Genomic DNA, 18,792 nt, shown 5'->3' on the forward strand with positions numbered 1-18,792 from the left:
ATATTAATTTTCCTGCTTGTCCGTCCAATATAGAGCAATTGGCATGGGCATCGGATCATATAGATGACAGAGGAACTCTGACAAGATGTATTCGAATAGGCTTGATAAGTGATGTTAGTCCCCGGATCATTCCAAGTGGGGCCTTCCAGTGTTAGATCGCACCATTGGCACTGAGAACAGGCTTGATGGGAAAATACAGTCGTGTCATCTCTTCTTTTAATTTCATAGCGATGCCTGGATAGAAATTCCCCCACAGTCTTCCCCCGCTTATAGGAGACTATAGGGTAGTCTTGAAATTGAGCACTCAATTGAAGTATCCGCCAGTGATTCTTAATTATTGCAAAAAAAGAGGTACTTAGAGGTGTATATGGAAGTACCATTATTAACTGTTCATCTGAAGGTTCTATATTTTTCTCCCTAAGGAGAAGAGATCGCTGAGCAAATTTCGCCCTAAGGTAACCTCGTTTAACTGACTTGCGAGAATAACCCCTCTCGTAGAACCGATAGCTCAGCAACTTTGCTTGTATTTCAAAGTCTTCCTCAGAAGAACAGAGTTTCCTAATCCGTAGGAATTGGCTCACCGGGATGTTAAACTTCAGAAAAAAAGGGTGAAAACTGAAAAAATGGAGGAAATGATTTCTATCCACCTCTTTCCGGAATAAAGTTGTTCTGATTTGTTGGTTCTCATCTTTTATCAGGAAAATATCAAGAAAAGAGATATGATTTTCATGGTAGGTCATAGTGAACACCAGGTGAGGGTTGAGAGTGTTTAGCCATGTTAGAAAGTCCTTCAGTTCGGATTCGGATCCGTCCCAAAAAATCAGGATATCATCCAGATATCTTTTCCAGAGGATAATATGTTGGAAATTGGGAGCAGAAAATACCTTAGATTGTTCAAACTGGGCAACATATAAACTTGCTACAGATGGGGCCAAAGTGGCCCCCATTGCTACACCCTGAGTTTGTTTGTAAAAATCCCCATTGTACCAGAAGTAATTCTCTGTTATTACTAACTTTGCTAATGCCAGAACCCATTCATATTTAAATCTGCCTAGATCTATCTGCATAAGAGTCTCTTTTATAACTTCCAAAGCAGCCTCTTGGGGTATTTTCGTATATAGAGACGTTATGTCCAAAGTCACAAAAAAAGTGATGTCATCACAATTATTATTTTCTTCTAATATACGTAATAAGTGGGCTGAATCTTTTACATAGGATGAAATTTTTGGGACCTCAGGTTTTAAAAAATAGTCCACAAATTTAGACAGTGGTTCTAGTATAGATCTTCTAGTAGATACAATAGGTCTCCCCGGGGGGTTTTGAAGTCTTTTATGTACCTTAGGCAACATATAAATTTTCGGGGTAGATGGTCCCACTTCTAGAAGGAAGTCCGCTTCCTTCTGAGTCAAAAATTTTTCTTTGCATCCCCTCTTCAATAAGTTTTTCAATTTCCAATTTTAACATCTCCATGGGATCTTTGTCCAGCCTATTGTAGGCTAAAGCATCCGACAGTTGTCGATTGACTTCCATATTATATGTTTTTCGGTCTTGTATTGTAATGGCGCCCCCTTTATCAGCTCTTATTATTATCAATTCCGGATTATCTCGAAGTTCCTTTAAAGCGAGCTCTAATTTTTTTGAGAGATTATACATCTTAGTATCTCCATAATGCTTTTGTTCTAGCTCAATAAGATCCTTCAATACTAAATCTCTAAAGGTAAGTAGAAAGGGTTTGATAAACCCAGGAGGGCACCATTTAGATGGTCTTTTCATAATTGAAGTATCAAGTCTTGGAGGATTTTCTTCAAAAAATATCTTCAGTTGAAGTTTCCTAAAAAACCGAAAAAACGCAATCCTCATTAGGAATGAATCATATTTTACTGTGGGCACGAATCCTAAGCCGAGCTGAAGAACTTGGATCTGTAGTTCTGAAAGTGTGGTTGAAGAGAGGTTGATAATCAGTGTTTCTGATATTGCTTTGAGCGCAGGCTCGGACCGGTTTGGTCTCGAGGTTTCTGTATATACTTCCCTCGTCCTTTGGATGGTTCGTGTTGTTTTAGAGACGACGACGTCGAGCTTTCTTCCGTAGTTGATTGTAGACTGGAATTATCAGTAGTATCACCACTACTTCCATCTGAAGTCCCAGAGGAGCCATCAAAGGCCACCTTCTTATTAGTGTTGTAAGGCCCTTTTGAATTTCCTCTTGGTTTATTTATCATAGATTTTTTCATCCATGTATATACCCGATCATATTGGTAATCGCGTTCATCACGCTTAAATTTCTTAATCTTATTCAGACGTAAGCAATATCAGAAAACACTGATTATCAACCTCTCTTCAACCACACTTTCAGAACTACAGATCCAAGTTCTTCAGCTCGGCTTAGGATTCGTGCCCACAGTAAAATATGATTCATTCCTAATGAGGATTGCGTTTTTTCGGTTTTTTAGGAAACTTCAACTGAAGATATTTTTTGAAGAAAATCCTCCAAGACTTGATACTTCAATTATGAAAAGACCATCTAAATGGTGCCCTCCTGGGTTTATCAAACCCTTTCTACTTACCTTTAGAGATTTAGTATTGAAGGATCTTATTGAGCTAGAACAAAAGCATTATGGAGATACTAAGATGTATAATCTCTCAAAAAAATTAGAGCTCGCTTTAAAGGAACTTCGAGATAATCCGGAATTGATAATAATAAGAGCTGATAAAGGGGGCGCCATTACAATACAAGACCGAAAAACATATAATATGGAAGTCAATCGACAACTGTCGGATGCTTTAGCCTACAATAGGCTGGACAAAGATCCCATGGAGATGTTAAAATTGGAAATTGAAAAACTTATTGAAGAGGGGATGCAAAGAAAATTTTTGACTCAGAAGGAAGCGGACTTCCTTCTAGAAGTGGGACCATCTACCCCGAAAATTTATATGTTGCCTAAGGTACATAAAAGACTTCAAAACCCCCCGGGGAGACCTATTGTATCTACTAGAAGATCTATACTAGAACCACTGTCTAAATTTGTGGACTATTTTTTAAAACCTGAGGTCCCAAAAATTTCATCCTATGTAAAAGATTCAGCCCACTTATTACGTATATTAGAAGAAAATAATAATTGTGATGACATCACTTTTTTTGTGACTTTGGACATAACGTCTCTATATACGAAAATACCCCAAGAGGCTGCTTTGGAAGTTATAAAAGAGACTCTTATGCAGATAGATCTAGGCAGATTTAAATATGAATGGGTTCTGGCATTAGCAAAGTTAGTAATAACAGAGAATTACTTCTGGTACAATGGGGATTTTTACAAACAAACTCAGGGTGTAGCAATGGGGGCCACTTTGGCCCCATCTGTAGCAAGTTTATATGTTGCCCAGTTTGAACAATCTAAGGTATTTTCTGCTCCCAATTTCCAACATATTATCCTCTGGAAAAGATATCTGGATGATATCCTGATTTTTTGGGACGGATCCGAATCCGAACTGAAGGACTTTCTAACATGGCTAAACACTCTCAACCCTCACCTGGTGTTCACTATGACCTACCATGAAAATCATATCTCTTTTCTTGATATTTTCCTGATAAAAGATGAGAACCAACAAATCAGAACAACTTTATTCCGGAAAGAGGTGGATAGAAATCATTTCCTCCATTTTTTCAGTTTTCACCCTTTTTTTCTGAAGTTTAACATCCCGGTGAGCCAATTCCTATGGATTAGGAAACTCTGTTCTTCTGAGGAAGACTTTGAAATACAAGCAAAGTTGCTGAGCGATCGGTTCTACGAGAGGGGTTATTCTCGCAAGTCAGTTAAACGAGGTTACCTTAGGGCGAAATTTGCTCAGCGATCTCTTCTCCTTAGGGAGAAAAATATAGAACCTTCAGATGAACAGTTAATAATGGTACTTCCATATACACCTCTAAGTACCTCTTTTTTTGCAATAATTAAGAATCACTGGCGGATACTTCAATTGAGTGCTCAATTTCAAGACTACCCTATAGTCTCCTATAAGCGGGGGAAGACTGTGGGGGAATTTCTATCCAGGCATCGCTATGAAATTAAAAGAAGAGATGACACGACTGTATTTTCCCATCAAGCCTGTTCTCAGTGCCAATGGTGCGATCTAACACTGGAAGGCCCCACTTGGAATGATCCGGGGACTAACATCACTTATCAAGCCTATTCGAATACATCTTGTCAGAGTTCCTCTGTCATCTATATGATCCGATGCCCATGCCAATTGCTCTATATTGGACGGACAAGCAGGAAAATTAATATCCGCCTAAACGAGCATAAATCTAGAATAAATACAGGAAATATAGAGGCTCCCCTTGTCCAACATTGGAGGGAGAAAAAACATAAAATTATAGATATGAAATGGAGGGTTATTGACCAGGTTTCTAGTGGGTGGGAGGGTGGAAATATTAAAGATAAATTAAATTTTAAAGAACAGAAATGGATCTACAGATTAAATACAGTGATACCTTTAGGACTAAACGCTGAAATTGAGTGGTTCTCTTTAATCTGAATGAGGTTGTGATATTGCAATAGAATATAATGGGGAAATCAGCTGGGAGGTGTGTCTGACGCTAGAGATACGTCATGGCGCTAGAGTATAGCTACTTATAGCTTTAAACGCCGCGGCCATGTTTTCCTGATATAAAACTCTACAGCGGGAAGCATGAGTCGCTGGATTTAAGGTATTGTAGAATGCTTGTTATTTAAACTATATTGGTTTAAAATTACTATAAAAGTTAAATCACTTAATGAAATTGTTATTACTGCAGGGGGATTCCTTGATACAGCCCGTAGGGGCGAAACATAGTCTATGTCGGAGTGCCTACCCCCACCCGCGTAGATGAAAACAAAGCAAAAGATGAGTACTGTTTTGATACTTTAAATAACAAAAGAAATATTTATATAAACTATTGAATAAATAAAAAGAATTTAGTGACCTATGACGACTATGGGTGCCGCTATAGGTTTGTATGTTCTTTGAAGATTTATGAACATACCCCTAGGCATTTCTGAGGTCAGTGGGTTAAGAGACTTTAGAGCCTCTCCAATTATTACTTTATTCATTCTTTATAGGGCATATCACACAGTTGGAGTCCTACTTAGCAAAATTCTATAAAAGGCTCCTGCTATATATAGAATTGCTCTTAGCGGCCGTATGCGCTGTAATATTTAAGCACATCCATTTAGGCCAAGGAAAACCAGGCCCATATGTATGTGCCTAAGTTGTGCGAAGATTGTGCATGTTACTTAACTTTTTCGAAGTGCCCACGTCCATGCTCCTCCCCTGGTCATGCCCTCTTTGAGATTCAGGCCCTAGAAGTGAAACGCACCATTTTATAAAATGCGCCTACCAAGTTGCGCGCATAAGTTCTATAATGAGTGCCAGTTAGTGTCAGTTCTTAGGTGTTTATTGCCAATTAGCGGCACCGATGGGCTTGTTACACAATTAAGTCGAGTGCAAAAATTGGCCGTGTGCACTGATTTGAATGTGCAGCTTATGGCACTATATACAGAATCTGGGGGTTATAGAATAGCACCATTTATGTGCATAACTTAGACCCCTTTTATCAAGCCACTTTAGGGTTTTTTTTTTAATGCTGGCCACTACAGTAAAAGCTCCGATGCTCATAACGATGCTTGATTACGTGGCTTGCTAAAAGGGAGCCTTAGTTAATTAGTGCTAAATAAGCACTTGGTGATAAGTATCAAAAATGGGCTTTAACAAGCATTAATTGGAATTAATTTATGCAAGTAACTGACATCAAACCCTGCCTCTTTTACAAATGCAGAACCAGAGCAAGAAGAACTCAGAACAATCAGAAAAGATCCACTGCTACCACTACCAGAGAATATGGCACTGATGGGAATATTTTCTGCTCATCTAGTTCTAGTCATTTCTTAATTAATATATATTTTGGCCCTACAGTTTTCCTCCTTCTCCTCTGACCCTCCACTGGATCTGTTACCATGAGCATTTTTTTTATTTTGTGACTCACTTTGGTGATGAGACAAGAGCTCAAGATTCATACAATAAATACATAAATTCAACCCAGTCATCACAGAAACAATCCTGGGACAAGATCCAGAAACTGGCGACCCCCCCCCCCCCTTGTAGAAATCCACATGGGCTCTAGGCAATTTTAGAAAGCGTTTTTCATGTGTGGAAACAGATTTTACATATAGAAAAAAAAAACCTTCAGGCTGACATTAAGGGGGCAAACAGGGTAACTGCCATGGACCCCGTTCCACAGTGAGCCCCGAGCCTGCCTGACACTAATGGGAGTGTAGTCTGCAGACAGGCTTTAAGGCCTCTTCCCTAGTTTCTGCCTTAGACCCCACCACATCTAATAATGGCCCTAAAAAGCCATTTACCTGGATAAATAAACTTCTGTTCCCACCCTTCCTGCTGGTAAAAATGATTTTTTTTTTGTTGTTGTTACAATGACTTTCAGGATCCATAGTATGTTTTGATTGCAGTCACTTTTTATTGCTTCCAGTCTAGGCAGTTTAGGTGACTGCCTGGACTGCCAAATAATTAAGCCAGCTCTGGAGGCGACTGAGGCTATCTCCACCCAGAGACTGAGTTGCTATCCTATTCTTGTGATTTATAGTCTGCATTAATCTCATCTGTTGATTCTAGGTGGATAACGAATCATAAGTCCCTAACACCCTTTACAGAAAACAGTAAATACAAAGCAATTAGACATTTACATCATAAAAAAAAAAATAATTGAAATAATAGGTTTTAAAAACTTTAAAAAAAAAAGAGAAGAAAAGAACCCTTCTTAGATACACCGGAAGATTGTTCCACCGGAACAATATATAGCAAAATATATAGCACCAGAAGATATATAGCATACATATCCACCGCAAAATATATAGCATACATATCTACTGGAAGATTGTTCCACTATGTAGTTCCCTGATATCCAAAGGAGTTGTTAACTAACGCTTTTAAATGAACAGATCTTACTGAAGGATAACCAAGTTTCAAAGAAGATTAGTAACAAGAATTGGTAGAAACATAGAAACATAGAAAGATGACGGCAGATAAGGGCCATATAGCCCATCAAGTCTGCCCACACTATTTACCCACCCCCTTAAGTCTTCTGACCCCTTAAGTATAATTGTAATTATACTGTCACTCTACTGACCCGCTCATTCAAGTCCTAGTGACCCTATCCCTTGGCATGACCCCGTAGGGATCCCACATGGGTATCCCACTTGTTCTTGAAGTCTGGGATGAATAGTTGTAAAAGAAAGATAGTGAGTCAAAACTTCTAGGCCCATATTACTTGTAGAATACTATTTATATACTACAATTAATTATTTCTAGAGCACTACCAGACATACACAGCGCTGTACAAAGTCACGAAGGAGAAAGTCCCTGCTCAAATGAGCTCACAATCTAATCAATCAAGACAGACATTTAGCGGGGGTTGGTTAAGCTGCGGGCTAGGCTGCTAAGCAGAAGGCAGTGGGGAGTAGGGTTATGAGTTGAAGGCTATCTCAAAAAGGTGGCTTTTCATCCTACTTTTGAACAATTGTATGCAAAATTATGAGTTCCATATATAGAATCCGGAGGGCTATATTCTTCCCTACAGCACAAACTGGAATGATTTATTAAATGAAAGCCACATAGCTCTCTGGATATTGGTGATATTCAGTTGCTATCTAAAAGCAATGCAGTGTAAGTTTGTAACCAGTTTGAAATTGACTCTCTTCTTAATAGGGAGCCAATACAACTGCTGCAAACGCCGAATTACCTTTGCAGCTTGTCCAGCTCTGGTCAGCAGAAGCCTGGCCTACAATTCAAACCCAGGTCATCCCTACCAAAGAGCAGGATCATCCAAAGCTGGAAACGTGCCCCTTGCAACACCCCCCCCCCCTAGAAACATGATAGTAGATAAAGGTCAAATGGCCCATCTAGTCTGCCCATCCACAGTAACCATTATCTCTTTCTCTCTCCAAGAGATCCCACGTGCCTGTCCCACCCACTGCATCACAGCCAAGCAGCGAAAGCAAAGGACAGGACACAATTTTGGAGCTTCCAACTCCCTTGCATCAGTGCGGTTGCATAACCCACATGTAGTTCGCTATGGCCGTATCAATGAGCCACCCTCCTGCTCTTCCAGTTCTCACTTTTGTGAACCTACTCGATGTGAAGCAAAACATAATAAGAAGGAAGTTTGAAACAGAAACTCAACAAGAAGAAACTGGTTAAAAGCCCTGAAGGTGTATCACCTTGCAAGCTAGATCAAAGCATATCATAAGGCCCTGCAGTCACCCACATGGAAAAAATACACTGAGGGGCTCAATTAGGTAGAATTTTTAAACACTTTATAAGTTGATTGAATTGCAAACAGACAATAGCCAGGGATGAAACCTTCATGACTGACGATACTGCTTACAATGTGCTAATTCAATGCTTTAACCATGTGTCCAATGTATGTGCATGCATTTATCTTCTGTAATTATATTCTTAAGTTAGGTGGATTTTACATTTTATGTACCAAGGATACTCTCTTTACATAGCCAAAGAAATGGATCCCCTGCGTGGCTGAACCGTCACTTGATTGTGAGTATATGAAGAGTACATTTAATTAATTGTGTAAAAAACTGAAAGATGTGATGAAATGTATTTATATGAGAATGAGGATTGTGATAGGATCAATGGTGATGGATGAGTCGTGCTATATATTTTGTGATTTTTACTCTCTGTCTCTAGGACAGAGTAACCAGGGCTGGCTTAACCATTGGACCAGGTGAAGCACTGGCTGACGAATCCAAGTGATAAAGGGCTTCAGAATTCCCAGTCTCTGATGTCACTGCCAGTGTCTCACCTGGTCTAAAGATTGAGCCTTCTCTCCTTCCCTTTTCTGCCATAGTTCTGGACACCTTTATCTTGGTTGTCAGCAGCAGCACCACGAACAGCAGGCAGCTTTTGGCCCACCCCTGCCTTTTTCCTCTGCCGCATCGAAGACAGAAGCTCCCAAAATTAGATCATAAATAAAAGATGCTATAGCTATGATCATCTCTTTGCATACTTGCAAGGAGATTCTGATTGGAGCCCTGTTAGCTACATTAGACATCACAGCCATTTACACCAATATATCTCAGGAAGCGGCATTACAAATAATCCACTATCATATACCGGTGCATTCCTTGCTAAAAGTATACGTTGAACTTTTGGTTAATATCTATGGCAGAAAGTTTCAAGGGAACAGAAATTTTGCCCATCCCTCAATGGAATCTAACCCATACCTGCTATAAGATCTATTCCATCCCCACAATTAATCTTCTCTATTCCCACAGGAGCTATTATTTATATACTTGAAGCCCCCTGTGTTTTGTTGTTGGGTTTTTTGGGGGATGATTTTCATTATTCAAACAATGGTGTTCTCTAGCTGCCTTTCTGTGCATTCCAAGCCTCATTCTGACACACCAACTGTCTCTCTCCATACATTCCAAGCTTTATTCTAGTGCTCCAATCGCCTTTCTCAGTGCATTTTAAGCCTCATTCTGGAGTCACTAGCGATTTTGACTACAGTCCCACAGGAATCCCACGGGCCAGGGCAACTTCTTCCATCCTCATGGGAATCCTGTGGCAACTTCACCATTTAAATGCAGCTCTCTCATCCAAGATTGCATTGAGAAAAAAAATCTATTTTTCTTTTGAGCGATGCTTTTACATGCAAATGAAAAGCACAGTGACAGTTGCTACTATGGCACCCACTATCACTCTCCTGTATGTTGTCATGTTTAAGGAAAAACATGGAAAAAGTCTCCCCTGACCCAAAAATAGGGAGAAGGATAGAGTCACCGATCCAATAAACAGCCCAAAACTAATAATTAGTGGTGTGATTGAAAACCCTCAGTCTCACAGCTTGCTATGGGAATGAGTCCCTAAAGCACCAGCTGCCACAATCAAAACCCAGTACGGGTATTACTTGTGAAACATCCCTGAGTATCCAACCTAAATTTGTGGCAGCTGGTGCTTTAGGGATTTGTTCCCATAGCAAGCTGTGAGACTGAGGGTTTTCAATCACACCACTAATTATTAGTTTTGGGCTGTTTATTGGTTCGGTGACTCTATCCTTTTCCCTATTTTTGGGTCAGGGGAGACTTTTTCCGTGTTTGTCTATTGCAGTCTTCCCTATTTTGGGTTTTTTTTTGTATTGGTCATGTTTAAGGAAACATTCCTGTATATACGTCTTTTTTAAACCATATTTTAGTCTGGAAGTGATATATAGACGATGGGGTTTTAAAATTTTATTTAGAGAAGTACTGAACAACATTTTGCACTTTATCTCCGATGGCTGAATTCATGTGACTGCAACTTGCAGTTTTCATCCACCACTAATCATTGTGTGTAACCTTTTTTTAGATATCAATAAGGAGGTAACATAAGAGATCCAGGGCAGGATTAACCACTAGGCCAAGTAGGCACATGCCTAGGGCCTGAAAAGGTCAGGGGGTGCCCGATGAAGGAGGGCATCAACATTGTTTTTTTCCAAACGGCGATGGGCCCCTCCAGCATGCGCCCCCCCCCCCATCGACGGAAAGTATGACAAGCAAGCAACGCGGATAAGAAAGGCAACGGGCACATGGTGGGGTGGGGTGGGGCGGGGCAGGGGGCCCAGTGTATTTGTGTGCCTAGGGGCCCTCGACGAATTAATCCTGCCCTGAGGAGATCTGTTAATCTGTGGTAGTGCTTCCACCTTATTCATTGAATAACTTTTGATTATATTGTGTTGATGATATTATTATATACATTTATTGGGATTGTGGGCTACTTTATTTTTGCATATCATTTGACTTTCCTCCAGTCTCTGATTTTGCTTTGCCCCAATTATATTTAAGAAATGGAGGATTGGCCTAAAATCTCTCTCCTGGAATTAGGCAACTTGGAAGCTCTGCTGTAGCTGAGTGAATGGAGACTTCAGTGACTTGCTGAAGTGAGATTTAACCCTCACTTTCCTGGGTTCTAGGCTACTCCTGTATTATAATTGTAGCTTCTGCATCATAGAACCAACTTTCTCTTTCGGTCTGCTTGCTTCTTTTAAACATATACAGGACACTTTAAAAAAACTGACTTCCTCTTACCAATTTATCTATCTTAATTTTTGTTTTCACCTGTCAGTTTTCTCCTTCTGCTATGGGTTTCAGCTCAGTCCAAATCAGGGCTGGAATCTGATGCCTTGCGCTTCATTTGAGACTTTTTTTTTTTTTTTTTAATTTTCCTTATTTTATATCCTCTCCCAATCAGGGCAGGATTAATTCGTCAAGGGCCCCTAGGACACAAGTACACTGGGCCCCCCTGCCCCGCCCCACCCCACCATGTGCCTAGGCGGAAACAGGAAGCTGCATCAGAGGAAAGCTTTGGGCAAGCAGCACCGCTTGCACAATTACAGTTCCTGTTGCCTTTCTTACCCGCGTTGCTTGCTTGTCTTACTTTCCGTCGATGGGGGGGGGCCGCATTGCCGATCGATGCTGGAGGGGTCCATCGCCATTTGGAAAAAACAATGTTGATGCCCTCCTTCATTGGGCCCCCCTGACCATTTCAGGCCCTAGGCACGTGCCTACTTGGCCTATTGGTTAATCCTGCCCTGCTCCCAATGTGATTGTCATTGTGGTGATTGTCCTCTGCCAGGGGCCTGTGTAACAGGGCTCCGGAGTCCTAGAATCTTGCAATCATGGGCCTAAATCCTGCCACTAGGTGTCACCATTCTGTGGTGACTGTGACTTTCCTTAAGGTCTGGAACTGTTGCCTTTGCAGCAGTCCCACCCACAATAGAAAGAAACTGAGATCTGATGTAGTCAACTTGGTCCTTGGGACAAGAACATAGGATCTCTAAGAGATAGTAGATGGGCAGACTGGATTGGCCATATGGTTAGGGTTGCCAGATTTTACTATAGTAAAATCCGGACTCCTAGACCCGCTCTCAGGCCCGCCCATTTCCACCCACCCCACCCTGTTTTAGTGTATATTTTATGTTTGATACTACACATAGGGTTACCATATAGCATAAAGAAGAACAGATCGAGACATCCAGGTTTTACTTCCATTGCTTTCAATGGAAGTAAAACCCAGATGTCTCAGTCCACCCTCTTTTTTTTTTTTTTTTTTTTGGAGCCATATGGTAACCCTAACTACACAGCCTTTTGAAATACTAATTAAAGCCATGAAGTAAAATAAATAACTGGAAGAGCCATGATTTAAACACAAACTTTAGTGAGTATGGAGAGGTTGGATTGTTTAGGATAATAGCCTTAGGGCTCCTTTTACAAAGGCACGCTAGCGGTTTAACGTGTGTAATAGCGCACGCTAAACCACTGGATGCGCTAGCCGCTACTGCCTCCTTTTAAGCAGGCGGTAGTTTTTGGCCAGCGCGGGGGTTAGCGCATGATGAAAAGTCGCTCGCGTTATCCCCGCTAGCGTGCCTTTGTAAAAAGAGCCCTTAATGTTGGTGGTTGAGGTAATTAAAATTTATTAATGAGGCATGATAGTGGACCTGGAGGTATTGGGTTAAATATTGATCTTGTAAGAATCAAAGACTTGAAAAGACCTATGAGCAGACATGATGGAGACCAGGACTTTTGACCGATTTGGGTGCGCTTGGGAAAAATGTGGAAGGGAGAGCAGTACTTCCCAACCCAGTCCTTGGGGCACACCGAGCCAGTCGGACTTTTAGGATATCCACAATGAATATGAATGAGAGATATTTCTATACTGAGCAGGCATATCTAGTTCATGCATATTCCTTGTGCATACCCTGAAAACTTGACTGGCTGGGTAAGCCCCTTGAAACCCCTTGAGGTATAGGGTTGAGAGATTGAGGCTGGAAAGCTGGTAATGAGTGTGGAAGAGTCTCACCTGGGCAGAACAGATGAACAAATATGATCTTTATCTACTGTCTGTTACTGTATTACTATGTAAAATCTGCTGCAACATGGACCTCTTTGTCTCTGTCGAAGTGGCTCTCAGTCTGCACCTGGATTAGACTTCTAAGCAAATTTTCAAAGGGAAGCTTTATGAGTTGAGGGGGAACATGGATACTTGTGTCACTGCCTAAGCTTATTTTCCTGGGGGACTGGCCTGGAATGCAGTTCAACCATTTCTTTTTGGATTCCAGAGCAGCTGGGGTATTCTGCTCCTTCTCCTTCCCCTCTAAGAAGCCTGTGAAGAAGAGGGGAAAGAGTGAACCTAGAGCAGAGCAGAGAACCTTCCTTCTGCTCCCGAACCCACTCCTCATTTCCTGTTGCCCCTGCCCATGGCCTGCCCATCCCCTATCCTGGCTCCAGAGTTCCACGTCCTGGTCATTGCATTTGCAACATACTCATGGGAATTTTACAATGAAACCCCTGTGGTTACTTTATTTGGTCTCCCATTCCCATCCCTTTTCTCTGCAATTAAAAGTATGCACACTGTCGTACACACATTTTTTCCATGTAAAACCTTTTCAAAATTGTCCTGCCCAGTGGCGTACCAAGGGCGGGCAGGGGGCGGTCCACCCCGGGTGCAGGCTTAAGGGGGGTGCACAGCCGGCCAGGTCCATAAAATTCAGCGGTGAATTTGAAACAGCTCCCTTTCTCCCTCCCTGCCCCTTACCTTCGTGGCCTAAATTATCTTCTTACAGCAGCTGGAGTTGCGTGTGGCTACAGTAAAGGTCATCTCTGATGCAACAGGAAGTTGCATCAGAGACGACCTTTATGGCAGCCATACAGCAGCCAGATGCTGTACGAAGGCAGTTTAGATGTCGCCAGCCACAGGGCAGGGACGTTTGTCGGACCGGGCCTGTTGTCTGGGGGGGGGGGGGGAAAGAAAGCGCCACAAAGGTAAGGGGCAGGGAGGGAGATAGGGAGGAAAGGTGGGGTGGAGAGGAAAAGACACTGAAGGGAAATGGGTAAAACAGAGGGGGGAGAAGGATGCTGAAAGCACATGGGGAAGACAGAGAGGGGGAGAAGGATGCTGAAAGCACATGGGGAAGACAGAGGGGTAGAAGGATGTTGAAAGCACATGGGGAAGACAGAATGGGGGGAGAAGGATGCTGAAAGGACATGAGGATGAGAGAGGGGGGGAGAAGAACGCTGAAAGGACATGGGAAAGACAGAGTGGGGAGGACGCTGAAAGCACATGGGGAAGAGAGAGTGGGGAGAAGACGCTGGCAGGGAAGAAGTCAGAGATGCCAGACTATGGGAGAGCAGAGGGAAAAAGATGGGTGCCAGATCAATTTGGAAGGCGGGAGAGAGGCACAGTAACAGAGCACATGGAAGACGCAGAGAGAAGAGAGACAGTGGATGGAAGGAATTGAATGAGAAGATGAGGAAAGCAGAAACCAGAGAAGACAAAGGTAGAACAAAAATTTTCTATTTATTTATTGCTTTAGGAGACATGTGTCACTGTTTCTGTGGTGTTGCATTTTATGCAGAGTCCAGCTTCTTGCTGGTTCAATTTAACCTTTGTCTATGTATTTCTATTTTATCCCCCATTTTACAAAACTGTGGAGCGTTTTTTAGCCCAGACGTGGTGGTAGCAGCTCTGATGCTCAGAATTCTATGAGCGTCAGAGCTGTTACCACCGTGGCTAAAATCCACACTACAGTTTTGTAAAAGGGGGAGGGGTTAGTTTGTGATGATATATTCCATATTAAGCGAAGGTGTTTTCTGTGCTCTGTGTGTTCGAAAGACATGGTTTTCTATTAGGATTGACGGTGTAGGATTGATCTGTACTAGTCTGGCTTGTTTAGTTTTACAATGGGTATATTGATGTTGTACTGCTCACTGCAGTATGTAAGATGCTGCCTTTTCCTAGGTACTCATGTGTGATGTGTGGCTTGTTACTAAAAATCATGTTTTTTGTACAGATGGGGGGGTGCCAAAAAATGATGGGCCCCGGGTGTCACATATGCTAGGTACGCCACTGGTCCTGCCATAGTTAAAGGCCTCATGACAGTCATATCAAGATCATATCAATGGATTTAAGAGGACTGAGTGCACAGAGCTCTTCCCTAGCACTCAGAGAGTATCTTCAGAACTGGATCCTAGGCCTGGACATGCTATATATAGTGCCCATATCAAAATTCAGCCCTGATAGTAGCTATAAACAATCCCACACAGTCTACCCATTCTACTCATCATTGTAGACCAGGACCAAGTGCAGTCCTGAAGGGCCACAACCCAATCTGATTTTCAGGATATCTCTTATTTGCATGCAATGCAGTACATACACATTTCTCTCATGAATATTCATTAGGGATTGTCTGAAAACCTGATTGGTTTACAGCTCTCCAGATAGTGGCATAGCTTCAGGTGGGCCAGGGTGGAGAGGATCCCACCTACTTTGGGCTCAGGTCCACCCACCAGTGGTCCACCCTTACAGTAGTTGGTGGGGATTCCCAAGCTCAATCTTTATATGTCACGTTGAGTGGAGAAGAGGGCGGAAATGACTTATTGTCCTCATTCATTTTCCCCATAGGCCCTGGCTACATTTCTGCCTCTAGGATTGTAATCTGGCACCCCTAAACTGCTTGATCTCTGCTCAGCTCTTGCTTCTGCCCTTCCCGCTGCTCTCTGTATGTCCTGAAAGAGCTTGAATTCTGTCACTCTGTCAATATTTCCTCTGAGCCTCAGTCCATCCAGCTTCATATCATGGCCCCTTGTCCATTGATTTCTTTTTCTATACAAAATACCACATTTGTATACCTCATTGAAGTCTACTAAATATTTGAACGGCTCCATCATATTCTCTTTTTCTTTCATTCACTCAATGTGTACATTTTGAGCTCCTTACATGTCTATATAAGACTTTTGCTGCAGGCTATGAACCATTTTGGTAGCTCTTTTCATCTATTTCGTCTTTACAGAAATATGGTCTCCAGAACTGAACATGGTGTACTCTACCAGGACATTACCTTCCATTTGCTACAAGTGATGTCTCTTATCTACAGGTCTGAAGGTCTTCCTATTGGATCCCTGCACTGGCGAGCAATCTTCAGACCATCAGAGACGGTGACTTCTCAGGTCTTTTCTGTTCAGCAATTACTGGTTCTTATTTCTTTCCGATACATGGCTAATGAATTTCTGCACTGCAAAAAACCTTCCTAACCTTTGACTAGTCTTTCAGTGGTTTCATGCCATCTCTCATTTTTCCTACCCCTCTGATTATGGCTACTCCATTACAGATTTTTATGCTATCTGCAAACAGGCAAATATGCCCCTCAAGTACGTTTTGATATTTTTTTTTTGTGTTCTGGCTTTAACACACTCGAATAATACAATTGAATTGTAGCACATCAAGCCAAGTAAAATGAACTCACAATACAAAACAGCCATAGCACAGCCTAACTCCTCCTCTCTATATTTACATATGTTTGCAAAAGTCACAAAATGACATAAGAACATAAGAATAGTTTTACTGGGTCAGACCAAAGGTCCATCAAGCCCAGTAGCCCGTTCTCACAGTGGCCAATCCAGGTCACTAGTGCCTGGCCAAAACCCAAAGAGAAGCAACATTCCATACAGAATCCTAAAGAATAGCAAGATTCCGGAATTCCAAAGAGCAACAAGATTCTAGAACTCCAAATAGTAGCAACATTCTATGCTACTGATCCAGGGCAAGCAGTGGCTTCCCCCATGTCTTTCTCAATAACAGACTATGGACTTTTTCTCCAGTATTTAATGTGTGCATATGTTAAAACTACAAATTTGTTGGTGTTGGTTGGTGAATGTCATCCTCCTTAGCTTGCATTGCATTGACCCGATGAAAGGAGCACAGCTCTACTTATCCAGATGAATATGAATGTGACAATCAGATGATTTTATTTAAGAAAGCTAGTCACAAAATGTATTGTAAGCTGGGTAAAATGGTATTGCCTACAACTATTTTGACTTTATTTCTGCTAACCCCCCCCCCCCCAAAAAAAAAACAACAAAAAAACAAACAAACCCAAAAACAAACCAACTCATGATGGTAACATTTTTATATGGCTTATTAATCTGTTCTGAAAATGGCTAATTGCTAGTCACTTTCAGTATAGGTTCAATGAATCCAGATTGACAGATGCCCAGAATATGCACTATTGACATCACAATAGTCAGAGACTGGCGCAATGATATCACCCTATGGAAACAGTAGAAATAGCTCTCAATAATAGGGGAGGGGATGATCCACCGAAACTCCTTCATTGTCTATGTATGTGTTCAATCTGTCCATAATGGAGGAATAGCCTAATGAACCAGGTTCAGTTCCCACCGCAGCTCCTTGTGACTTGTCAATTACCCCTCAATTGCCCCAAGTACAAAATAAGCGATTGTATTTGCCATATCACCTTTCTGTGGTTACACAATCAAAGAGATTTACAGAAAGGTGATATAGCAAATCCCATGCCCTTTCCTTTTCTATACACATGAACAACACAGTAAACTACTCGCACTAATTTGATTCCAAGGAAGAGTTTAGATGTTCTTTTGAACAGATTCTAATGCGTGTTGCATGCGAGCTATAAATGATCTACGGTTAAATTTCTTATGTGCATCATTTTAATTTTTTTCTTTTTATAATAACCAATAATTTTATTTGTAAGCAAAATTTCCAGTCCATACAGCATGGATTAAAATAAGCTCTGACATCAGGTTTGCTCTAGACATCCTGCACCTGATCATAAAGAAGGCCTAGTAGTTGAGTCTCTAATTTGATTCAGTTCATCTTATACTATTTATTCTGTACATTATCAATTTGATTTTTGGTCCTTTCTGGTTCCGACTGTGCCATCTTTTAATGACTTTTCTTTAATTTTCATGTGAGGATTGAGCAGGGAGATTTAAAAAAAAATTATTTATAGAATGTAAGGACCTTCTGGCTAGAACTTCTCTATACACTCCACATATATTCAGTTTCCATTTGCATACATTTCATAAATTAGGGATGACCAAAACCTTGTTTCATGGATTTTATAGCTCAAATGCAAAATGCATTCCTTATATATCAGAAGCTATTTGCTGTTTTGCAGAGCCTTTCCCCTCCAGAGACAGATGGCTCCTGGGATCTGCTGGCTGGACCTCCAGCTACCAGTTAGCTATGGAGTTTCCAAACATGCCTGCTGTAGTCATTTTGAAGCACATACAGATTCGCCAAGGACATGGCTGGGAACAGAACCTGATCACCTTGCAATGGTGCAGCAGGCATGGCTGGTGAAAGTTTTCTCGTGCCATTTGTCACACGTCAGCTGGCAAATGCCATAATCCTCGTATATTTTATTTCTCCAAACTTTAGCAGATGTAGAGAAGGGAAGCTAGACTTGTGGCAGAATGTGCCCACATGCTGGCTCCTTTATAGAAACGTTAGCGGCAAATTTGAGAGTTTAAGATTGTACTCTACCTACCCTGAATGTCCAGCTTTCTTAGTTGTTATCCTATTTGTAATATTGCCTAGAAATGTCCAATTCTTATTTGTTATCTAATTCGCAATATCTCCTGGAAATATCCAGCTTTCTTATCTCACTTGTAACCCAAAATTGTAACTATCCTGGAAATGTCCAGTTAGCTCTTTTGTAATCCGCCTAGAACTGCAAGGTACAGGCGGAATAGAAGTCACTAATGTAATGTAATGTAATGATTTAGGAGTGCCATGGTATGTGCAAAACTAACCCATCCGGAGACACTGCCCCCTGAGAAAAACCTAGAATTTGATGCCAGATAAGGGCCTTAGGGTCTGTCTAATCTGTCCTGACTATTGCTATGTATTTAGCCTTCCACAATGAGCATGCTGGAA

Source organism: Geotrypetes seraphini, chromosome 6 (assembly GCF_902459505.1).
Source record: "Geotrypetes seraphini chromosome 6, aGeoSer1.1, whole genome shotgun sequence".
Classification (NCBI taxonomy): domain Eukaryota; kingdom Metazoa; phylum Chordata; class Amphibia; order Gymnophiona; family Dermophiidae; genus Geotrypetes; species Geotrypetes seraphini.